Source organism: Choloepus didactylus, chromosome 2 (assembly GCF_015220235.1).
Source record: "Choloepus didactylus isolate mChoDid1 chromosome 2, mChoDid1.pri, whole genome shotgun sequence".
Classification (NCBI taxonomy): domain Eukaryota; kingdom Metazoa; phylum Chordata; class Mammalia; order Pilosa; family Megalonychidae; genus Choloepus; species Choloepus didactylus.
Genome location: NC_051308.1, coordinates 213,426,342 through 213,452,454, shown reverse-complemented (window position 1 = coordinate 213,452,454; position 26,113 = coordinate 213,426,342). Strand labels below are relative to the sequence as shown.

Sequence of the window (26,113 nt, the reverse complement as noted above, 5' to 3'; positions counted from 1 at the left end):
AAATGGATTGTGGGAGATTATCAACTAAGAGGCTATTCTAGTCCAGGCAGAGATAGTAGCAGACTGAGGTAGGGTGGTGGAGTAGAGATGGTGTAGTGGAGAGAGGCTGAGGGTTTGGAGATTAATTTAGGATTAATATTCTCTAGAACAGGGCCATGGGCCTTGGATTCCAGGGGGCCTATGAACTCTGTAAAATTTTTGTGAGGTGGGTGCCTTTCTCAAAGAAAGTGTCTTTACCTTTTATTATATTCATTAGAGTCTCAGGTGTTTATTCGAGAGCCTGTGATGCAGGTTAACAGCATTATTAAACTGTAATGCAGGTTAATAACCCATAACGGTAATTGTCTAAGGCTTACTAGGATAGTAATACATTGTATGTGTAGTATACCCTTTCTAAAAGATTGACTTTCTTAGTCTTTCAAAGGAACTCTGATTTGTGTGTGTGTAGAAACCATAGAAATCATCTTTTAGTTCCTTATTATCCAGAAGTTAGGGGACTGATTGTACACACAGGAATCTGAAAAGTAATGAGACCCCAGTTTCATAAAAATCAGCTTCCTAATATTTTTGCTATTGGGTTTTGTTTCTGGTTTCTATTTTAGTGGCAGAAATGGAGCACTCTAGTGTGTGAAAAGCAACATGATTTTCTTCTGGCTTTCCTTCAATAATTAGAGGTCTCAGATATATATTCATATTTTTTTGGTAGTATATTTTCAATTGTATTATGATACTAGATGAAAGTGTCTTACTGGAAGCATAGGATGTGCTTTCCACCCTGAAGTTAGAGCTCCACCTCTGAAAGAACCATGTATTTTTCTTTTTATAGCAGAAGCTGAAACCTGAAGACTCGTGGACTAAATCCAGTCTGCATATGTGTTTTGTTTGGCCCACAGAATGTTGTAAATTTGAATTAGTTAGAAGTGTTAGAAAAACAGGGAGATTTCATATAAAATTTTGGATTCAGCCTGCCCTTGAGAAATTAGATCTGGCAGCCGAGGACCTGCGTGTCTCCTTTGAGCAGCTTCTGTAGTTGGGGCATGTCCTGTCTCCAGTTTGCTACAGACCCCACCATAGCTTCTGACACGTATTGCTGCCATGGACCATAGTATAAGTTGAGTTTGTCATTTTACACCTTTATATTACTTGTCTGCGGTAGACATTTGAATTTGCTGTCCCTGTTCTAAATATACGATACTGGTCTGGATTCTGTTCCCATTTTTGTTGTCTGTTTTGGTGCCTTACTTCTTCCCTTTGTTCCTTCTGAAAAAGAACAAAATATTAGGTAACTTTGGAATAGAGAGGTGAAGCTTAAAGGGGGAAACCCAAAACACTGAATTATTTTGTTTCCAAACTGAAGAGACGCAGGCCTTGTAGAAAGTACAAATTCACTGATCTGACCTTTGCCCATGCTGTTTAGCTGGCGTATGTGCAGTGTCCTCATTTTTCTTTTGCCTGGTGTGCTTTAGCATCTGGAATGTTGTAATTGCATAGTTTGGCCATTGTCAGAAGATAGGCCAAGCAAAGAAAAATCGCTGAATGTCTTATTAGAAGGCTTTTTTGGCTTCTGTCCTGGGGCAAAATAACCAGTTATTTAATTTTTTTTAATACTATGTATCTGTGAAGTCCATTGCTTTGCTTTCAGTAATTCTGTAATTTTTGGAGAGGTTAATAACTCAGTTTTCTGTGGGCATCCCTTTTTTCTGTTTTATTAAAAGGGGTGGAATAAATAAGGATTGATAGAGGATGGCCTAGAGGTGAGACTGTTTTCCAGGAGATTTGTTCACTCCAGAGCTCTCTGTAACATGAAGGCCTCCTAGAAGATGGTCCCATATTATCTAAAGGTTTTGTCCTAGATTTTTGACTAGGACTACCTTTGGCTCTGGACTTTAACAATGAAGGAAAAATCAGATGCCAGAGTGGGTTGCTCAGTAGAAAAAAACAAACTGGGTTTATTTTTAAATTTAAATTCTTGCTTTATACTTAATAAAATGAACCTTTACAAAGCTTTGTTTTGTATACTCTTAAATTCATAGCTGTCAAGGGGTTGCTGCCTCTCTCTTTGTACAGCCTTAAAGACCTGTGATTTAGGGAATTTTGTTGTTGCATGAGTAAATGTGTATGAGAACATTGTACACTCTAAATGCCATGTGTGTGAGGCATTATAATTGTCTTTATGATGCTGAAATTCAAAGTTAACTGAGTGTGAAGAGCTTTTGAGAAACAGACCTCTCCTTTAGCCTTTGAACAGGTGTGGGCAGATTGCAGTCAAGGAGCATATGCTTCCTGTTTCCTAAATTCCTTGATGCCAAGGCCATTAGCTTACCTTTTAATTGTATTGTATTTGGTTTCTGAGCATAACATGCTGACTTCTTGGTAGAAAGTCACTAAAAATTTACTATATTTAAATTTTTATGAAATAAAACCTGCAGTTACCCAGGAGTGGTTTGGGAAAGTTAGTGTGGCTTAGTGGCAAGTTGGTGTTCAGACAGGCTAAAATACTGGTTTCTGAGTTTCAGACTTAAATGTAAATCCCCACTTGCATATTCAGAGATTACACATACATCAGTAGTAGGAAATGATCATTTGTTTCAGGTATAACAACATAAATCCTGAAAAGTACTAAAAGAAGACATATATGAGTGTATGCATATAAGTGTGGGATGGTGGTTGAAAGAGGTTGAAACCCATAATCCTGAATTTCAGAGTTGGAACCAGACTCGAGCAGCTCCTCGGAGTGTTCAGAGCAATGTGCAACAGTGAGGGCAAGATTTTTGGAGGAGCAAGAGACATACTCACAAACTTGGAGACAGAGATGTGTGCAGTACTGTGCTAGTGTCCGGGTATTATAACTCAAAAATGATCTGTGTGCCATTTAAAAAAGTATTTTTCTTTAAATCACAGACTTGTTGCATCTGGTTTTCTGTCTCAGAGCCATTTTACTTTGCCATCATGTGCTTTCTAGATGTTCAGAGTGACTGTAATATCTGTTTGTGCTTGGGGCTACTGGATATTCTGTATGTCATTGATCACCTTGCTGGTCTTACCCTGCATACTGTATTGCTCTCTTTACACATTTAACTTCCCTGTGTTCCCCTGGCTCCTTAATTCTTGTCATACTCCAGATGATATGATATGCCTCCCCCCTGCAACAATGTCTTTGCCAGCTGCATGGAAGAAGTGGGGGTGACCATCTCATTGCTAGGTGCTGTTGGGCCGTTTGGCTGAGTGAGCTCTGCAGCTCTACCAAACTGGGATCCTTAGCATTTTACTCGGGGTTTTCCTGTGGAAGCATATTGGCATGCGATAGCCTTGTCCCAGCCATCTGTTTTCCTCTCACCATTCCCAGAGTCCGGTTTATGAAGGTTGACAGCTCACAGATACTCTAATTCATATACAATACCACCTTAAAGAAATACCATTTTACTTAGCACATCCTAAAACTACAGCATCAGAGTTAGAAAGAGCTTTAAAAGTTACCTAGTCTTGCATTTAAACTGAGAGGTTTTTTTTTTTTAAACTAAGTTTATAATTTAAGAATTGTAAATGTAACCTGTTTAAAGCAATTATTTATTTGACACTCAATATTTATAAGAGTTAGTTATATAATTTATGAGTTCTGTGCTCAGTATGCTGAGCATTTAGAGTAAAGGTGTTTAAAAGCAATTAATACTGAATAAGCATAGATTTTCTGAAAATAATCCTGGTTCTGAAAATGCTTTATTAGGCTAAGTAGTGGGAAAATATCTACATATGATCTACACTCTTTACAGGTGAAAAAGCAGAGGGATGTTTGCCTACTTTAATTAAGTCATACTTAATGTCTTTGATTTCATAATTAATGTCTTTGGCAGTTTTGATGTCCCTTTGTATCCATATATTTATCATACAGAGAAGTGTTCTGAGAGAGATCTTCCTTAGCTACCTTATCTATAATACCACTCCGTCAGTAACTGGTACTTTTTTTTTTCCCTTTTTAACTGCATTATTACTACTTGACATACTGTTTTTTATTTATTGTGTTCCACTCTTCACTTCTCTGTTGAGGAAAGCAGGGATTTGTTTTATTCACTGCTGAATCCCCACATCTGGGATGTTCTCTGACACATACTAGAGGCTCTGTAAATATTTATTGAAAGGATGAATTAATATGTGAATAAATTGATGGCTGGAGGTGTGGCAATCTCTCTAGGAGTGTTTCCACTATCGAGTTTTAGTTTATTCAGATTCTGTTAGGCTACCAGTGGAAAAGAATTTGCAGTGGGTATAGAGGAGTGGGTAAGGAGATTGCCAAGGAGCAAGAGTGTACTTTCTGGAGTGATGGAACTAATTCTATATTTTGGTTGGGGTGGTGTTATACATTGTATTTTGTCAAAACTCATTGAGCTGTGTTCTTAAAATGTATATATCTTATTATATGTGAATTATATCTTAATCAAGTTGTTTTATGAAAATTATATTCAAAACACATCCTCTAAGGCTATTCTGTAGAACTGCAGGTAAAATATTCTGTTGGAGAGAGGAGGTGATTCAAGAGCCATTGAAATCTGGAGAGAGGCTGAGCTGGCTGGGCTCTGAGCTGCCCATACCCTTTTCAGTCAGAGCAGTTCTGCATTTATGTTTTCATTTTTAAAAAGAGAGAACAGCAAAGTCCCCTAAAGCCTTCCCACTTCCACCCCAGGCAGTCATATCATATCAAACCATTGGTGAAGGTAGGGTATTAGCTTCAGTTTATTCCCCTCTGCTCACAGACCTAACAGGTGCTTGAAAAAATTTAGACATTATGGAAATACATAACATAGAAAGTAAAAGTTTCCTATAATGTAATTTCCTTGGGTCGGTGTTAATAGTTGGGATTAAGGAAGAGATATTACATGTGATTTTTCTTTCCTTGTGGTTTAGGCATTTCTGAATAGTAAAGGTGAACAGTAAGGACCCATGGAGGAAGTAGTTATAAACCTTTGGGATTGATTATGAAAACTGTTCATATTTAACGTTTTGCTTCAGAAGGACATTTGAGTCCCACACCTCCTTACACCAGTCAGGAGTGACAGACTGACAGGCGCCACCTGCTGGGCAGAAAAGCGCAGTGACTTGAGGCCTCACAGGGTGTACCAATATTCTAAGACACACCCTCAGGGATACCTGAAATTACTGCCTTCTTCCAAGACCTGAGCCAGTTCTTGTCTAGGAAAACCTGATTGAGGTAACCAAGGAGGCCAGATGCCCAGACAATAGAAAACTACAGCCTACACTAGGAGGGGCAAAGTTATGGCCCAATCAAAGGAACAAACGTACACTTCAACTGAGATACAGGAATTTAAACTAATGCTGGATCAATTCAGAAAGTTTAGGGAAGATATGGAAAAGAGATGAAGTGTACAATGAAAACACTGGGCGTACAAGAGGTAGAAATCAAAAGTTTGAAAAAACAACTGGCAGAATCTATGGAAATGAAAGACACAACACACGAGATGAAGGACGCAGTGGAGACATACAACAACAGATCTCAAGAGGCAGAGGAAAACACTCAGGAACTGCAGAACAAGGCACCTGAAAGCCTACACACAAAAGAACAGATAGAGAAAAGAATGGAAAAATATGAGCAACATCTCTGGGAACATAAGGACAAAACGAAATGCAGGAATGTACGTGTTGTTGGTGTCCCAGAAGGAGAAAGGAAGGGAAAAGGGGCAGAAGCAATAATAAGAGGAAATAATAAATGAAAATTTTCCATCTCCTATGAAAGACATAAAATTACGTATACAAGAAGCACAGCATACCCCAAACAGAGTAGATCCGAATAGGCCTGTGTGAAGACACTTAATAATTAGATTATCAAACATCAAAGAGAAAAAGAATCCTGAAAGCAGCAAGAGAAAAGCAATCCATCACATACAAAGGAAGCTTGATGAGACTCTGAGGATTTCTCAATAGAAACCATGGAGACAAGAAGGAAGTGATATATTTAAGATGCTGAAAGAGAAAAACCACTGACCAAGAATCTTATATCTGGCAAAACTGTCCTTCAGATATGAGGGAGAGCTTAAAATATTCTCTGACAAACAGACAATGAGAGAGTTTGTGAACAAGAAACCTGCTCTACAGGAAACGCTAAAGGGAGCACTACAGACAGAAAGGAATAGACAGGAGTGAAAGGTTTCAGTTTTGGGAGATAGTAGCACAGCAATGTAAATACACTGAACAAAGATAACTGTGAGTATGGTTGAAAGAGGAAGGTTAGGAGCATGTGGGACACCAGAAGGAAAGAGGAAAGATGAAGACTGGGACTGTATAACTCAGTGAAACCTAGGGTGCTCAACGATTGTGATAAAAGGTACAAATATGTTTTTACATGAGGTAGAACAAATGAATGTCAACATTGCAAGGTGTTAAAAATGGGGTGGGATTGGGGGAAAAATACAACCAATGCAAACTAGAGACTATAGTTAACAGAAACATTATATTATGCTTCCTTTAATATAACATAGGCAATTTACCAAAGCTAAATACATATGGGGGGAATAGGGGAAGGGGAAGAGACTCTTGGCATTGGTGATGTCATCTGACTCTTTATTCTACTTTAGTTTAATGCCATCTTTTGTTGCTTTCTAGCTGTCATGTTTTTTGTTTGTTTGTTTGTTTTTCTATTTTTCTTTTTCTCCTGTCTGTCTTCCTTCTTTGACTCTTCCTCCTCCTTTGTGGAAGAAATGGAGATTTCCTTATACAGATAGAGGCAATGGTGGTGAATACATAAATACGTGACTATACAGGGAACCATTGATTGTTTACTTAGGATGGAATGTATGGTGTGTGAACAAAACTGTCTTAAAAAAAGGGTTGATGAAGAAATCTTGAGGGCACTATATTGAGTGAAATAAGACAGACACATAATGAAAAATATTGCAGGGTCTTACTGATACGAACTAATTATAATATGTAAACTCATAGGCATGAAATGTAACTTATTGGGATATAGAACGAGGCTAAAGAAAGGGGAGCGGTTGGTTATTATGAGCAGAATGTTCAACCAGGGTGAACTTAAACATTTGGAAATGGACAGAGGTGATGGTAGCACATTGTGAGAATAACTAACAGTGCTGAATGGTGTGTGAAGGTGGTGGAAAGGGTAAGCTCAGAGTCACGTATGTCACCAGAAGGAAAGTTGGAGTTTAAAAGATGGGAATGTATAAAACAGTGAATTTTCTGGTGGACAATGTCTGTGATTAACTGTACAAATAGTAGAAATCTCATGAACTAGAACAAACGTATGACACTATAACTAGAAGTTAATAATAGAGGGGCATGTAGGAAAAAAATTTATACTTACTGCAAACTGTATACTACAGTTGGTAGTATTTTACCATTCTTCTATCACCGGTAACAAATGTACTATACCAATACTATGAATCAGTGATGGAGGGGGGGTGGTTAGGGGTATGGGAGCATTTGAGTTTCCTTTTTTGTGTGTGTCATTCTTTCTTTTCTGGAGTAAGGAAATGTTCTAAAAATTGAAAAAAAAAATTAATGGTGGTGATGGATGCAGAGCTGTATGATGGTACCATGGGCAGTTTATTGTTCACTTTGGATCTTTGGATAATTGTATGGTATATGAAAAATCTCAATAAAAAAAAAAGAGCATTGGTCCTGGTATTTCTCTTGTTTTCCTGGAAATTTTGGCAGGTTATATTTTGATTTGGTTAATTGTAAATGCTTTGTTCAGTAGCGTAGGACTTTGCTTGCCTGGTCTCTTTATTTCTGTTACTGGCTCATTAGTCACTTAGATATGTATTGCTGAATATTTGTTTTCAGCAACTATAAATTGTTTCACCATTCAGCGAGTCATGGACAATTTAAAGTGGCCTGTCAATTTGAATGGCAACGTAGAATGCAGAAGGAATATATTTTTTTTGTTGGCTTACAGTCTTCCTTTTCTGCAATGGAGGCTGCTTAGTTTTAGGAGATACAGATGAATATGATGAGGAATGGAAGTCTCTGCTTCCTCATCAGAAGCTTTTTTTGTTTGTTTTTAAACTGCAATTTTGGTGCAAGTTGCTTAACTCCCCTTGAGTATCTGTTCAGTTTCAAACTGAGATAGATTTCTCTAGCTCTAAAGGGGTTATTGCTATGGTTAGGTAATTAGCACAGTGCCAGGCACATGGTAGGGACTCAACAAATTAATCTCATTATTAAATATGGAAACAAGAGATGATGGGTTGCTGGTAACTGTTTGGAAAAGTGAAGTAGTTATATGAAATTAAGCCTAAAAGGACAATGAGAAAGATCCAGGGCACTCAAGTAATAGTATTTGGAAGGAGCAGAGTATATGATAAAGTTAGTATTTCAATAGTAAGGAAAGGATAAATTATTCAGTAACAGGGCTGTAACAACTGGCTAATTGTTATTATTCTTTATTAAACAGTTTTGTTCACACACAATACAGTCCTTCCAGAGTGTACATTCAGTGGCTCTCAGTATAATCAGAGTTGTGCATTCATCACCATAGTCGATTTGAGAAACATTTTCATTGCTCAAAAAAGAAAAATCCTGTACCCCTTAGAGTCCCCCTCCCCGTTTATTGACATTTAATATAGGTATAGTATGGTACCTGTGTTATAATTGAGGAAAGAATGTTACAGTATTTCTGTTACCTATAGTCCATAGTTTGCAGTAGTTGTATTTTTTCCCTATATACCACCATATTTTTAACACATTGTAATAATGACATACATTTATTCTAGTTCATGGAAGAACAATCTTATATTTGTACTGTTAACTGCAGTCATCCACAACAGGGTTCACTGTTATACAGTCCCATGTTTTATCCTCTAGCTTTCCTTCCAGTGACATACACAACCTAAACTTCCACTTTCAACCACCATCACACCCGTAATTCAGCACAGTTAATTACATTCACAATGTGCTACCATCACCTCTATTTCCAAACATTTAATTAACTTGATTAAAAATTCTGCCAAATTAAGCTTCAGCTCCCCATTCTCTGCTCTCATTCTATCTCCTGGTAACCTATACTCTAGATATTAACTCCATGAGTTTGCTCATTATAATTAGTGAGACCATACAATATTTGTCCTTTTGTATCTGGCTTATTTCACTCATCATAATGTCTTCAAGGTTCATCAATGTTGTTGCTGGCTGTTATTTTGAAAAATAGTAGATTCTTATCTTGACAAAAGAAATGTTATATGAATTAAAATGTAAATAAAATGAAACCATGAAAAAACTAGGAATAAAAATAATTGAATGTGTATATAATCTTGGGTAGGGAAGGCTTTTCTAAGCATTATATAAAGAATAAATCATAAAACAATATTCCTAGATTTAATTCATAAAAGTTAAAAATTTTTGTATGGCCAAAAAAGGATAGTCTGAAATACTTGGACCATGATGAAGAATTAATATCTCAAAGAGCCTTTTAAATATGACAAGAACTTGATAGAAGAGTTGTTTAAGCTCTTTAGTAACTAGAAAACTGCAGATTAAATCATAGTGAGATACATTTCCTCCTTCGGATCTCCATCATGATAGGAAGCAATATGACAATCCTTGTTTGTAAAGGAGAGTAAGGAGATGGGCATTCTCAAGCACTGCTGGTAACTATATAAATTGCTTTTCTGAAGCACAACAGTGTGTATCTGTACTTTAGGAATGTACCTTAAGGAAATAAATTGTAAAGGTGTTTAAAGGTAAGGATAATCATCACGAAAGTGAAAAATTGGAAGCAACCTAAATGTACAGCACCAGGGAACTGATTATATTATAGTACATTTATACAGTGGAATGCTAAGTAGAATAGCTATGTTGTAGTGGGAAAGCCATATTTATGGACATATAATGGTCAAATATATATAACTTAAAATCTATGTGAGTAAATCTTAACATACTGTTTTTTTCCTGTTTATAAATTTCAAGAGAGGCAACACAGTCCAGAGTGAAAGTGAGCAGGCTATGCAATCAAATGCAATCAGGTTATTTTTCCTTTCTGTGCTTTTGTATCTCCATATGTAAAATGAAGGACATGGACTGAGGGATCTGTAATCCCCTTTTAACACAAATTCTAGAATTTAAGTTTTAAGTTCATAGCCTTTGAATACAAGTTATTTCCTGTGAAAAATTTCCTTTTTTTTTTTATTTGAGAAAGGGAGAATTTTTTTTAATTCAGTTTTTTTAAATTCAGTTTTATTGAGATATAATCACATGCCATGCAGTCATCCATGGTGTACAATCATCTGTCACAGTACCATCATATAGTTGTGCATTCATCACCCCAATCTATTTTTGAACATTTTCCTTACAACAGAAAGAATCAGAATCAGAATAAAAAGTAAAATTAAAAAAATAACACCCAAATCACCCCCCATCCCACCCTAGTTTTCATTGAGGTTTTGTCCCCATTTTTCTTCTCATCCATCCATACACTGGATAAAGGGAGTGTGATCCACAGGGTTTTCACAATCACACTGTCACCCCTTATAAGCTGTGTTGTTATACAGTCATCTTCAAGAGTCAAGGACTACTGGGTTGGAGTTGGTAGTTTCAGGTATTTACTTCTAGCTATTCCAGTACATTAAAACCTAAAAAGTGTTATGTATATGGTGTGTAAGAATGTCCACCAGAGTAACCTCTGATCTCCATTTGAAATCTCTTAGCCACTGAAGCTTTATTTTGTTTCATTTTGCATCTCCCTTTTGGTCAAGAAGATGTTCTCAATCCCATGATGCCGGGTCTGGATTCATCCCCGGGAGTCATATCCTGCGTTGCCAGGGAGATTTACACCCCAGGGAGTCAGGTCCCACATAGAGGGGAGGGCAGTGAGATCACCTGCCAAGGTGGCTTAGTTAGAGAGAGAGAGGCCACATCTGACCAACAAAGAGGCACTCAGAGGGGGACTCTTAGGCACAATTATAAGAAGGTTTAGCTTTTCCTGAGAAAGAGAGTATTTTAAGTTATCATAATATAAAGAATACATGAAAAATTATACAGTTCAGTATTTCTTCTGAAACTTTAATATGGCTAAAGAACCAAGGAATTTGAAAGCATAGTCCTTTACTGTTACTCCTTGTATTTACTACATGCTTTCTGGACCTTTAATTTGGATGTGTAAAAGTGAGGAAAATCCTATCTCACACAAGTTTGGGCACAGATGGAACCAGTGACCTTTAGTCTAGTGCTTATTTTTCCTGTTATGTAAACAGTGCTAATTGAGCACACCAGAAATTCTTAAATGTAATTGTTTCAAACTCTTTATTTGGATTTGGTCATTGCAGTGAAACAGTCTCTGAACAAATCATCATTGTTGATGGACGCCTAGTTTAAAAAGCAATGTATCCATACAAATGCAAAATGTTAATAATGAGGAAAACTGTGTGGGGGTTACATGGGAACTCTATACTCTTGCAGGATTTTTCCATAAACCTACAACTGCTTTAATAAAAAAAATGTTAAAAAGCAGTGGATCCAGTATTTCTTTGTCTCATGAAGAATTCCGTCAATAAATATTTGTTGAATGACTGATCGAGAGCGTCGTTTAACTGTTGCAAATACTTTTCTATATCACTTATGATCATTCCTTTATATTTCTGAAACTACTTCTCTTTGAGAAAAGGAAACTTAATGAAGTTTTTAATATGGTTAATCCAAAGTGCACATTTCCTGATAAAAGCTGATACCTCTCTGACCATTAATGTGTTGAGGTATTTTCATATATGAGCTATGAATGTAGAGGAAAGATAAATTCTTTAATTTTGAAGTTGACAACTAAATTATGGCTTTTGGTTACTAGGAAACTAAGATTTTATGTGCAAGTATTTGTAAGCTGTACAATATATAATTTGTGTACAATATACCATTTCAGCTGGTATTTTGATCTTGCCTTTCTTTCCTGGTCTTATTCCAATAACTAATTATTACTGAGCTGCCAACAAGAAATAGGAGGTGCCTTCTCAGGAGAGGATCTTTGGTTTCCTTGTTGGGTATTAAATATCACTGCAAAGCTGTAGGGTTACAGTGGTTGTCTTCTGGATTGTTTGTGCTCCTGCCTTGACTCATTTTAGTGGGTAGAAAAACCGTACTCAGATCTAAATTTTAAATCCTAAATAAAACTCGTTGATTCTTGTCTCCCATTCGAAAGCATCCTACTTGTAAAATACAGCTTTTTATATAGTAACTCTTGAGTGACCAGAGTTTTCTGTTGAAAATATTCAAAAGTTATTTTTTCTTGACTACATTTCTTGTTACAAATTACACAGCATAGAGTGTAATTTTTTTTCTCACTGAGTAGATAATACCTGAATTGGACCTATAGTGGAGCAAGCAAAATCCTAGGGATCTAACCTAATTTCTCCTTTTCATTGTAAAATATTTGTGTCAGCTTAGTTTTTGAAGATGATGCTGGAAAATGAAATCTCTTGAGGATTTAACTTACTGCTTGATGATTGTGTAAACATTTTATTGTGGGGGAGGTCTCAGTGAAATGTGAAATAAGTTTTGTTTCACTGCTGAAATGATTTGGAAAAATAAAATTCTTTCTATGCATTGCTACCCTCCTGTCTTCCAACTTCTTGTTTTTGTTTCTCAAACTGCCTTTTTAAAATACAGTGTTTATATGCTTTATATACACTAATCCATTTAATCCTTACAGTCACAGAAAATAGAAAGTAGGATTGCTAAATCAGAGATGGCATGAATTCAACAGCTGAATGGAATCTTTAGAGGAAAAGCTCCAATGAAGGATAACTTTGACAGACAACACAGATCTCTTAGTAAATAAGATTTGCAGTTATACTGGTTATATTAGTTTTATAGCAATTTAATTTTCCTTAACTAAATTTATGAATATAGGGCTTCTTATGGTGAGCTGTTGCATTGCTTATAAATGCTTTGGAAAAAAGAAGCATTTTGTGAGAAACCCTCTGCGTAGGTGTGGTGAGGTGGTTTTGGGATTGGGTATTTTGTGGGAGGAAGAGACTCCCTAGTGGTGTTTGTGTATTGCTACTGGGTTAATTTATTTTCTTGATTTAGGAGAACCAAAGAATATGGGAATTTTGGATAGGCATGTTTTTTATTTTCCAAAGATAGAAATCTTTAAGATTGTTGATGAGATTATTTCTCGTAATAAGTTTCAGTTGAAAATAAGTTTAAATTGGCAGTATTCTGAGAAATGGTTATTGACCTGCTTGTCAAATCCAGAGCTACTTCTGATTAGTAATTTAAGAAAGAAAAAGTCTTCAAAGATGAATGTGCTTTTATGGAGTCTCCGACATGAGCAAATTAATGTATCCAAAACTGAACCCATATTTTCTTGACCTGAAATTAAATCTTCCTGTCAGCTTTACTATTTGCAGTGATGTCATATTTTTCCTAGTCACTCAGTTTTGAAGCCTTGGTTTTCCTCTCCCTCATTTCTAAGTTCAATGAATTATTTGTTGAATGCCTTGAATGTGTAAGGCAGTTTCAAACTTCTCTTCTGTTCTCATTTCCACTGCCATTGAATGCACCTAGTCAGGAATGCCTTTTCCCCCATTTCTGCCTATCCACATTTACTTTTTTCTTTTTCCCAGCACTTGAATCCCTCTGTTTATTTTTTAGACAATTTTATTCACACACCATACATTCCATCCTAAGTAAACAATCAGTGGTTCCCTGTATAATCACATAGTTATTCATTCACCAACACTATCTTATATAAGGACATTTCCATTTCTTCCACAAAGAGGAAGAGGCAAAAAAAGAAAAAGAAAGAAAAAAAAGTGACAACTAAAAAGCAACAAAAGAAAAAATTAAATTAAAATAAAATACAATGAAAAAGTCAGTACCACCAAAACCAAGAATCCCCATACCCTTCCCTTATATCCCCCTCTTATAGACATTTAGCTTTGGTGTATTGCCTTGGTTACAGTTAGTAGAAGCATGTTACAATGTTACCATTAACTATAAATTCTAGTTTGCATTGATTGTATTTTTTTCTCCTATACCACCTCATTTTTAACACCTTGCAAAGTTGACATTCATCCTTTTCCCTGTTGTCCTACCCTTCCTCCCCCAACCTTAACTCGCAGTCCTCTTTGCTCAGTGTGTTACTGTCACTCAATACTGTGTTCTAAACCTCTCTCTTGTATTTTCCTATCTGTCTGTAGTACTCCCTTTACTATTTCCTGTAGAGCAGATAATTTTGTTCATAAACTCTCTTAGTGTCTGTCTGTCTGAAGATATTTTAAACTCATTTTTTGAAGGACAGCTTCGCCAGATATAGAAGTCTTGGTTGGTAGCTCCTCTCCTTCAGTATCTTAAATATGTCATGCCACTGCCTTCCTGCCTCCATGGTTTCTATTGAGAAATCTGCACATAGTATTATCAAGCTTCCCTTGTATGTGATGGATTGCTTTTCTCTTGCTGCTTTCAGAGTTCTCTTTGTCTTTGACATTTGATAATCTGATTACTAAGTGTCTTGACGTAGATATGTTTGGATCTGTTCTGTTTGGGGCACGCTGCGCTTCTTGGTTTGGTAATTTTATGTCTTTCATAAAGAGGTGGGAAATTTTCAGTGATTATTTCCTCCATTATTGCTTCTGCCCCTTTTCCTTTCTTCTGGGACACCTATGACATGTACATTCATGCGCTTCATATTGTCATTGAATTCCTTAAGACGCTGCTCATATTTTTCCATTCTTTTCCCTGTTGTCTGAAATTCTTCGTTTTCAGATTCCTGACCTCCAGTTCATGAATCTTTTCTTTTCCCTCTTTAAATCTGCTGTTGTATGTCTCTGTTGTGTTTTTACCTCTTGTATTGTGCCTTTCATTCCCATAAGTTCTGCCAATTGTTTTTTCACACTTTGGTTTTCTTCTGCGTGTTCGCTCAGTGTCTTTTTTATATCTTTCATGTCTTTTGTCATATCTTTCCTCAACTCGTTGATTTGGTTTTTGGATTGATTTAGGAGATTTGTTTGATTAATAATTGGTTGTTTCAATTCCTGTATCTCAGTTGAAGTGTAAGCTTTTCTTTTGATTGGGCCATATTTTCGTTTTTCCTAAGGTGATTCAAAATCTTTTGTTTCTAGGCATCTGGTTTCCTTGTTTACCACAATCAGATTTTCCCAGACCAGACAGGCCCAGGTCTTAGGAGTAAGCTGTAATGAATATCAAGTTTCCCTGAGGAGCAGGTTGTCTGACTCTCCTGTGAGGCCTCCAGACTCTGTACTTTTCCTATCCTGCCCAGCAGGTGGTGCTTGTTACTCCGCAGCTCCCCACCAGCATAAAGAGGTCTGGACCCTGTCCTGGCCTGGGGCCGAGGGTGTCAGAAGCCAAGCTTAAGTTGTTTCTGGTTTGTTTGTCTTCCCCCAGGCCCTGGGGTTCAAGTTCTCTGAGGAAGGGCCAACACTTGAGCTGGGCCCTGCCCCCCTTTTCTTAGGGAACCAACCCCCCCCCCCCCCCAAGGAGCTCTCTTCTACACTTGAATTTCTCCTTTTCCTCTCTGACTCTTAATTCCGCACTTGCCTGGGTCAGCACTGACAATTGAAAATGCCTAAGGCTTTCTCTAATGAGCTGTTAGAATGAAAGAAAAAATAAGGAAAAAGAGAAAAAACCCCTTTTCAGAGCCAGTTCCAGCCCTTCAGTTTTGCCAGTTGATCGGAGTTTGTACCCAGTTCTCTGTGCCCCCTTTTTTGGGACACAGCCATTTTCCAGTATTCTGAGCTCAGCTGTCTCCAAAAGCCTCTGTTTTTATTTAGTTTGTGTATGTGTGTATGTGTGTGTGTGTATTTTTAAATTTTTTTCAGCCCTGCCTCCTCTCTGCTGGGAGGAGCCACAGATTCCTGTTTGCTCAGGGCTTATCTGTGCTTGTAGGTTGTATTCAACAGTCCAAATTTGTTAAATTAAAACCACAACTGGAGCTTGGTTGAGCTACATTCCTTTGCTCCCGGTAGGGACTGCTGCTTTCGCCCACAGCCAGGTTTTGCAACTCAGCCTACCGTGCCGGTGGGGGGAAGTGCGCTGGCTCTGCAGTTAGTTTTACTTACAGTTTTTATGCTGTGATCTCAGCCGTTCCACCCATTCCTGACTGGTGTATGATATGTGAACAGTCACAGATGTCCCCCAAGAGTTGTTCAGACTGTTTACTAGTTGTTCCTGGCTATTTACCAGTTACTCTCGAGGACTAACTAAATTTCACACCTCTCTATGCTGCCATCTGTCTTGTTTTTTAAGAACTGGCTCAAATATCAACTCTTCCTGCTTGAAACCTTCCTTGTTCCTCCAGCAGTAAGTGGCTTTTGCCACTGGACCTCTCCGATGGCACTCAAATCTGGTAGGTATTATGGTGTAACACCTCTCCCTCAACCTTACACATTATCTGCTTAAAGGCCAGGATAGTGCCTTAATTAAATATGATAAATGAATGGTCCTAATCCTATTCCAAGGTCTCTTCACCTCAAACCTGACAGCTTTCTGATTTATCTGTAGTCTTGCCCAACCTGACTTGACCTATTATCACCCTGACAGTTTGCCTACTTTGAAATATTCAGTGACTTTCCATTTTCAGAAATATAGTTCAGCTTTCTTTTTACTTGGCATTCAAGGCTACTTATGCTCTGGTCCCACCCTTAGGTAAACTTGTCTTTTCTGCCAGACTATTCCATTCCTTAGCTCTTGAACATTGCTTGAATAGCTCTTGAACAGTTTCATTTGCTTTTCCACCCAGGATTTTTTTTTATATTTTGTTCACCTCCCCAGGACCCAGATCAAGTGTTCTTAATGCCCTTCTGAATTTCTGTAGTACTATATATCTCATGTTGGCAGTATCTTTCGGTAAGTAATGACTTTAAACATGTGACTATAGTGTATCTGATGATAATAAGTAAAATGAACACTTACATGTGCTTAGAACTTTTCCGGGTAACTTTCCATCTGTTAGCTTATTTATTCATCCAGTCATTGCCCTGTGAGGGAGGTGTGATTATTATTCATGTTGTGGAGATGAAGAAAGTGAGGCAAGAAGTGAAGTAATTTATCCAAAATCACACAGCTAGTGAGTGGTAGAGCTACCACTAATGGGTTCATTCCCAGGTAGCCTGGTCCTAGATCTCATGGAACTCTGAGACTACTGGGAAAGGCAGACTAGTTCATGAGAGGCACAAATACTAGATAGACTATTAACTCTGTGAAAGTTTCAAGCACAATGTATGTAGAGAGAGGCTTCTTTGGAGAATAATTAGTTTTGGAAGTTATTGGAAAAGACCACAGCAGTAAATTCACTTAAATGGAGACCAAAATTTCAAACTAAAAAATGGAGAAGGTTTGGTAATTTATCTTTAAAAATGAAACTAGCTATTATGAAAATAAGATTTTTACATCTTTACTTGACAGCTGTAAGCAATACTAACACTGCTATTAGAATTTTGTATCAAAGTATTGATTACTTTTTTTGTTCCAATTCTGATAAAAGTGTTTGATATGCTACATCATTTCATTTCATACTTTTGCAAAAATATTGAGGGCTTCAACAGTTTTTCCAAGGATCTTTCTTAATCTAACACATCATTATTTTCTTGCAAGTCTTTTCTCTCTAACTTGTTAACTGATCTAACTCTGCCAGATCTTCATTTGTTGGTGGATTTGTTTGTGATTTGAATTTGTTTCTGTTGTCTCATTTGTCAACTGAATGATGTTTTCCATCTTTCTCTAGATATGTAATTTTATTTTTGTAATTAGTTTGCCTTGTATTTATGTTTTTTTATTGGATGTTTTTTATTGTGTATATATTTGTGTAGCTGGTTGAAAAAGCTAGATGTTGATTCAGAGTTACTCTGTCAAATTGAGAAATTAGATTCTAGTGTTTTAAGTGAGGAAGGGTGTTTTACAAATTCATTGGATAATATATTTGTTCTGTGTTAGTTTTTTTAATGCTGTTTTTTAGTGTGAACTTTAACATGTATATATAACAGTGATAACTTCCAAAGTATGATTTAACAAGTAGTTAGCAAATTTCAAAGAATATCATGGGTCACAGTTTCACAACTTCAGCTATTTCCAGTATTGTAAAGTATAACATGCATATAGAAAGATGTTAACTTTCGATGTACAGCTCAACAGGCAGTTATATGGGTAATTCAAAAATTGTTATGGGTTATTCCTTATTATGCAATATAGGGTATATACAGAAAGGTGAAGACTTTCAAGGCACAATTCAACAAATAGCTATAGAGCAGATTTCAAAGGATTGTTATAGATTACAGTTCCACCATGTCATTTACCTCCTTTCAGCTCTTCCAACACCTCAGCATCTAAAATATATATGTTTATATAAAGGTTCAGTACTCATAGACCTTTGTTATATCTTATCTTGTTTGTTGCTACCCCTTCTTCTCACTTAATCTCTTTCTCCATCTTAAGGGGTGGCTAGACAGTGAGCACCCTAACTTGTTCATATTGAAAGGGGTGTCGATAGTATGGGGAAGGAGGCTACATCTGATAGTTGATCTTAAAGAGGCTGTTGCCTCTGGTTGTTAGGACTTGTCTGGCATGGGAACACTCTGGTGGATTTAAGTTTCTGAGAGATAAAACTTAGCAAGTGAATCTTTTATAGAATCTCAGGTAGGAACCTAGGAATTTGAGGACTGCTTTTGGTAGGGGCATGGCATACTGTGGCCATTTGGGATGTCTAGCTGGATCTTGCATAAAGAGAAACCTCCAGAATAGCCTCTTGGCTCTATTTGGGATCTCTCAGCCACTGTGACCTCAGCTTGTTACCTTTCTTCCCCCCCCCCCCCCCTTTTGGTCAAGTAGGCATTTTCAATCCCTCACTGCCAGGGCCAGGCTCATTCTTGGGAGTCATGTCTCACGTGGCCAGGGAGATTTGTTCCCCTGAGAGTTATGTCCCTCGTGGGGGGTTGGTTAATGAATTTATTTGCTGAGTTGGGCTTAGAGAGAGAGAAAGGCCATATCTGAGCAACAAAAGAGGATCCCTGGATGTGCCTCTTAGGCATTATTATAGGAGGGCTCAGCCTCCCATTTACAACCCTGAGTTTCACGAGAGCAAGTCTCAAGTCAAGGGCTTGATTTATTAAGTAGTGTGTTCCTAATTTTACTTAATATATATTAAATCCCAAGATAAATGGTCAGTTTCTTACATTATTTTCACTTAGTTGTACAATCATCAGTTTCAACTTTAAACAAGTATCATAACATAATACATCTCAGAGATCTTATCAGCTGTTAATTATTCATCCCTAGTATTAGTGTAGTGCTGGTAAGACATTTCTATTAAACATAGTCTTTAATATGTAATGGGTAGCTTTTCCATATACCACTCTGTTGTTAACGCTCTGCACCAGTGTGATACCTTGTATCATGCTAACACTTATTTAGGTTTGTGGTGCTACTGTGTGGGTTACATGCCTTTAAACAACCATTTATGAACATGTTTACCTTCAGTGAATCACTAATGCTTATAATCCCATTAACAAACCATAGTCACTCCTGACTATTCCCATACCATTAAGTTCTCCCCCATTATCATATCTGTACATATTAGATTCACCCCCCCTTCACTAGCTTGTGTGTGTCTTTAGATCCCCTATATTCTACATTATAAGACACTTATTTTACATTTTTCACAGAGTTCACAGTAGTGGTAACATACAATATTTCTCCTTTTGTGTCTGACTTAATTCACTCAGCATGATGTCTTCAAGGTTCATTAGTTGTTTTTTTTTTTTAACTTTTTATTTTGAAATAATTTCAAACTTACAGGACAGTTGCAAAAATAATACAAACCCCATACAGAAGAACTACAACATACCCTCACCCCCCAGACACTCAGACCCACCAACTTCAGCATTTTGCTGCCTCTGCTGCACCATTAGGTTTATTCATCTGTCATCTGTGCATCTGTCCATGCATGCATGCATGCATCCATCTATTCAAACACTTGGAGAACAGGCTGCACACATTATCATTGAACACATAATATCACCGTGCACATTTCCTACGAACAAAGATCAAGTTGAATAAATTTAATGTTAATATAAAGCTTACATTCTAGATTCTGATTTTTTTTCTTATGTTCCAGTGATGGCCTTTTAAGCCTTTTCTCTTCAATTCCTAGATCCCATCCAGTATCATGTTTTTCATTTAATTGTTTAGTTTCTCTTTCTTTTTCTTTTGAATCGTGGAGACAAATGTACAACATAAATCTTCCCATCTTAACCCCTCCCAGCATACCATTCAGTAGGATTAATCATATAACAGTGTTAGAGTACCCTCACCACTGTTCATTGCTATAGCTTTCCCTTCACCACACACAGAAATTCTACACTTATTTTGCAGTAACTCCCCATTTCCTCTGCCCTCTGCCCCTGGCAGTCTGTACTCGACTTTCTCTATGAGTTTGCATGTTCTCTGATATTTTCTTTGTGGTTACCATAGGGCTTAAATTAAACATCATAAATCGATAACAATCTTGTTTGCTTTGATACCAGTTTACTTCAACAGCGTACATAAACAATGTTCCTATATCTCTCTGTCCTTCCTACCTTTATGTAGTTCTTGTCAGAATTACATATTTATACATTGATTGCAAAACCATTGATTCATCCTTAAATTTTATGTTTGCCTTTTAGATCCTGTAGGAAGTCAAAAGTGGAGTTACAAACTAAAATTACAGTGGTACTGGTATTTATTTTTACCTGTGCTGTTACCCTTACCACAGATCTTTATTTCTTCTTGCAGCTTTGATCTGTTGTCTTTTGTTCTTTCAACGAGTATAACTCCCTTTAGCATCTCTTGTAGGGCCAGTCTAATGATGAGGAACTGCTTCAGCTTTATTTTATCTTGGATTGTTTTAATCTCTTCCTCATTTTTGAAAGACAGTTTTGCTGGATAGAGAATTCTTTTGTTGGCTATTTTTTGCTTTTGCCACTTAAAATATGTCTTCTCAGTATCTTCTTGCCTTTTGATGAGAAATTGGCACTTAATCTTACTGAGGCTCCCTTGTATGTTACATGTTGCTTTTTCTGTTTTGCTACTTTCAGAATTCTCTAATCTTTGGCATGCAACAGTTTGATTATAATATGTTGTGGCTTGGGTCTGTCTTAGTTTACTCTCTTTGGAGTTCGTTGAGTGTCTTGGATGTGTATATTCTTGTCTTGCATTAAATTTTGGAAGTTTTCAGCCATTATTTCTTTGAATATCCTCTCTGTCCCTTTCTCTCTTATTCTGGGACTTCCATTTTGCATGTAGTAGTATGCTTGATGGTATCTGTTAGAAACAAGCACTATACCTAAAAATGCTCACCTGATTGTGGAGGAGAAAAGAATTTATTCACAATCTTGCAAGAGCGGGCATATCACCAAAGAAATGTGGCAGGTGCGCCAAACCAAAGAACATAGCAATATTTATATCCTAAGTCTTAACACGCAAGTCCCTCCCCTGTTTCTCCATTGGCTGGATACTCCAGAGGGTACAGTCTGTCCAGGAAAGCTAACTAGCCCGCCTTTGGGATTTTAAATTGTACAGCCTATCTGAGAGAGCTAACTAGCTCGCCTTTGGGAGCATCAACTCTGGGCTTATGTCAGGGGCTCTCTCCTTCCCTTTACCATGGAGCCAGTTTAAGCCAGCTCTGCTGCCGAGTCTCCATTTTCCCTATTCCATGTTGCCTTTTTGTGAAAGCTAAACTTAACCCTTACTTACAGTGTACCACAGATTGCTCGGGTTCTGTTCATTTTTCGTTCTTTCTTTCTCCTTAGGCTGAATGTCTAATAGTCTTGTCTTCAAGTTCTTCAAGTTCTCTGATTCTTCTGCCAGCTCCAATCTGCTATTGAACCCCTCTAGGGAACTTAAAATTTCTCTTGTTGTCTTCAGCTCTGTATGGTTCCTTTTCTTAATTTCCATGTCTTTGTTGATATTCTCTTTGGTTCTATCATTTTCTGAATTCTTTTAGCTCTTTGTCCATGTTTTCCTTTCGCTTTTCAAGCATAAGTAGGGCCATTTAAAAAAAAGTTTTTGTCTTGTGTGTCCCAGTTCTGGTCCTCTTCATTGATGGTTTCTGATGTTTTAGTCTTCTCCTTTGCCTGGGCCATTGTTTACTGTTTCATTGTATGTTTTGTAATCTTTTGTTGAAACTCCGATATTTAGATATTTCATTGTGGTGTTGCTGGAATTTAGACTGATGTGTCTGATCCTTAAGCTTGTATCCAGCTAGCATTATGACAGAGCTTTCCTGAATGCCAGGAGCTAGCAACAACATAAAGGGATAAAAAGAAAACGTCTTTCACAGTCTTTGTAGATTGACCTGAGTGCTCTCTTTCAGGGTTTATCCATACAGTGAGAATATAGAGAATAGCTCCAGGCCAAAGTGTAGGGGCCTCCCTGATCCTTTTTTCACATGCATCATGGGCATGTGCCTGTTGCTGTAGGAATTCCTGTATTTACATGGACACAGATGTCCTCTCTTCCCTAGGAAAGAGTTTCTTCACAGTCCTAGGCACTGCTCTGTATGTCCTATAGCCAGCAGTCTTTTGCCAGAGTAGCCACGACTTGACTGCTCTCCCACAGCGTTCTTTAGGAGAGCTCTGTTAGCTGCCTTCTATGTGCAGGACACGTCCTGGACAGGCAGTCCCTCAGGCCACCGCCAGACAGATTGGGCCAGACATACATGCTCCCAGTTTGTGCACAAGGTTTCTCCTCTCTCAGGGGCCAGCCAGGGCACCACGCCACAAGAACCTACCGCTTTAAGTACCTTTTTTTTTGTTTTGGCACTGGTATTGTTTCTGCAAGCCTTAAACTAGTTTTTTGAGCTTTGAGAAAGCTGTTACTGCCAGTTCTTTCTGGTTGTTCAAAGCTGTGAGGGAATGGAGCCCTGAAATTTCTTACTCAGTTATCTTGGTCAAGGCCCACAAAGCACATGTGATTTTAACTGAAGATGTTCATCATGGGCAGGCATTTGTTGAATTCTTCTCTAGATTTTTGCTTTTTTCGCATGTTGTTAAATTGTGGATTAACCATTTCCATTTGAAGGTTAGGGAAGCTCCTCAGTTGCACAATCAAGTGGATTTTGAAAGTTTGCACTTGTATTGAAGTGAAAAAAATGTTGGAACTGTAGTTTGAGCTTAGGAAATATATCCACTTTGAATTTGTGTGGGAAATTGTTGACAGCATGGGAAGTGAATAAAGTACCTTGATAATACCTGTGATATAAATAATGTTTTTATTAATTTACTGCTCTGTAAATTTTGTGTAGAAGTGCAGCTTTGCCTTTAATTTTATGTTGAATTCATTAAGAAAATTACCAAATAAGAGCCATGAAATTTACTTTTCACACTCTGGTTCAGTAACATATGATTGATAGAAGAACTTTCGGCACAGTATCTGCTGGTGAATAATGCAGTGAATAACCATAGGCTTTAAACACCTTACATTTTTACCACACCTTACTTTTTCACAGGCTTGTAAATTTAACCAACTAAGTTCTTTTCTGCTTTGCACTTATTTTTACTACCATCAGTTGAAATACATTTTAGCAGATTCAAGTTCACATTGTATTGAATTAGTGTATTCTCAACATTTTTGAAAATACTCTTGCCTGTAGTTATACAAGCTATTCATAGAGGCTGTCTTTTTAGTCACTTCATTCTCAGCATTGACTCCTGGAATGAGCATCATCTGACAGCATCTGTTGAATCAAGAGCCAAGGAAAACCACTCGAAATATCTGCCTTTTCTGTTTTTGTTCAGTAAATGTTTTGTTTTAGAATAGTTTTATATTTACAGAAAATATGCAAAGATGGTAGAATTCTCACATATACCCCACACCCAGTTTCCCTTATGAACATCTTAAATTATTATGGATTTTTGTCACAACTAATGAACCAACACTGATAAATTATTAACTAAAGCCCATAATTTATTCATATTTCTTTAGTTTTTACCTAGTATCCTTTTCTGTTCCAGGACCCTGTCCAGACACTGCATTACATTCAGTCATCATGTCTCCTTAGGCTCCCCTTGTCTGTGACGGTTTCTCAGACTTGCCTTGTTTTTTGCTCTTGACAGTTTAGGGGGAGTAATGGTCAGGTATTTTGTAGAATGCCCCTCAACTGGGAGTTGTCTGATGTTTTTCTCATGACTAGATTGGGGTAATGGGCTTTGGGGAGAAAGACCACATAGATTAAGTGCCATTTTTATTACATCATATCAAAGCTACAATGCTAGCAACATGACTTTTTACTGTTGATGTTAGCCTTAATCACCTGACTGTGGTAGTGTTTGACACTGTTCTCCATTGTAATTTACTCCTTTTTCCCCTTTTCTCGTCATCGGTAGGAAATCCCTGCGTGCACCCCCACCTGAGGGATGAGGCATTATACCCCACCTCTTTGAGGGTGGAGTAGTAACATAAATTATTTGGAATTCTTCTGCATGGGAGATTTGTTTATTTTCCCCCGTTTATTCAGTCGTTTTCTAGTATGGATTCATGTATATTTTATTTTATGCCTTGTTGTTCAAATTGCTCTCAACTTTGACCATTGAGCTCTTTTGGTGAGCTCCTGTGTCCCTTTGACGTACCTTCTTCATTCACAAACCAGTGGCTGCGTGTACTGCCAGAGTAAAACCAAAATCCTTGTAATGGCTTGCAAAGTTCTATCCATTGACTCAGGTTTCTGACCTGATCTCTTCTTCAGACAAACCAAGCATGTTCTTCCCTAGCATCTTTGCACTTGCTATTCCCTCTTCTTAGATCCCTTTGCCTTCAGATACATGCACAGCATTCTCGTTCTTTTCAAATGTCTGCTTGAATGTCTCACAAGAGAGGCCTTTCTTGATGACTTTGTATAAAATTGTAACGATTGTTCCACCCATCTGCCCCTAGAATGTAAGCTATAGGAACTAAGTGTCTTTTTAACTCTTGAATCTCAAGTGCCTAGAATAGTACCTGGCATGTGGTAGGTGCTTAATAAATTTTTTGTAGAATAGATGGACTATTAGTAATATGTAGAAGGGAAAAGGTACATTGTTGGCAGTGTCAGGTGGTCTTTGTTTGTAATACGCTGGCATGCAGCCAAGGGAGATTTAGGGAATAGAGGCTGAAAAGTAAGCTCTGTGGTTGGGCAGATGACACAGGCAGGACAAGCTGGGGGTCATAAAAACATGGTGGCAGAGGATGACTCAGGGCTTCCGGTGTCTCCTTACACTCCTGCGGTCAGGATAACAAAGGGCCAGAGCCTCAAGTTTTCTTCTTCACCCACAACAATGATGAAAAATTGAAGACTTGTCAAACTGATAGCATTCTTGCCAATATCTGAAAAGAGGTTAATTAATAGGAAAGAAACAGGATGGGGTAAGGACATGAAAGATTTTTTTTTTTTTTTTGTAGTAAATATTTGCCATCTAGCTGGAATTTTAAGGATGAATGTATTGAAATAGTTTCTTCAGTTCCGAATGTCGTAGCATAAGTCCCTTTCTCAGTGTTGTAACAGTTACCCTCAAGCAGACTGATGTTAGCTCATGTGCCTGGCTGATGTAACTTAGAAAGCATTATAAGAATAATTGAAAGAATACATGCAAAAGTATCTTGAATAAAACAAGTTTTTGAAAGTTTAATATTTTGGCTTTTTATCAATTAAGTAAATATATACCCCCATTGTCTTCAGTTTAGGAGTCTGACTGAATTCTGATTTCATCTGGGTAAAGCAGTCTTTTCCTGATAGTATTTTTATGAGTAGTTTTTTTTTTGTTGTTGGCTCTTTGTAATGTTAATTATCTGATTGTTTTTGGTATAAGACAAGAATTTATTCCTTGGATATTCGGTTTACTCAGCAAACACCTGTCAGTATGTAAAGAGTTAACAGCCCAGTGGGAGAAATCAGCAATAAACAGATACAATGACATGAGTGTAAGAGGAGACATTTCCAGGGTAAGGCAGAGAAGCAGTACCTAACTTAATTAGCCTGGAAGAGCCAGGGGAAGCTTGCTAGGGGAAGGAGACTCTTAAAGGAATAAGTAGAAGTTCAGTGATGGGGCAGGAGGAATTCTAGGCTGAGGGTTCTGTTTGTATTAAGGATTTGGAGACTATACTTTAAGGAAATAAATTCTTGTCCTTCCTGGCA

The 26,113-nt window shown here is 37.4% G+C and overlaps 1 protein-coding gene across 2 annotated transcripts in view; it reads left to right on the top strand.

Moving 5' to 3' along the window:
• THRAP3 (thyroid hormone receptor associated protein 3) overlaps positions 1-26,113 on the top strand; it is a 78,962-nt gene that overhangs the window by 2,822 nt on the left and 50,027 nt on the right. The gene's annotated exons all lie outside the window — the stretch shown is intronic.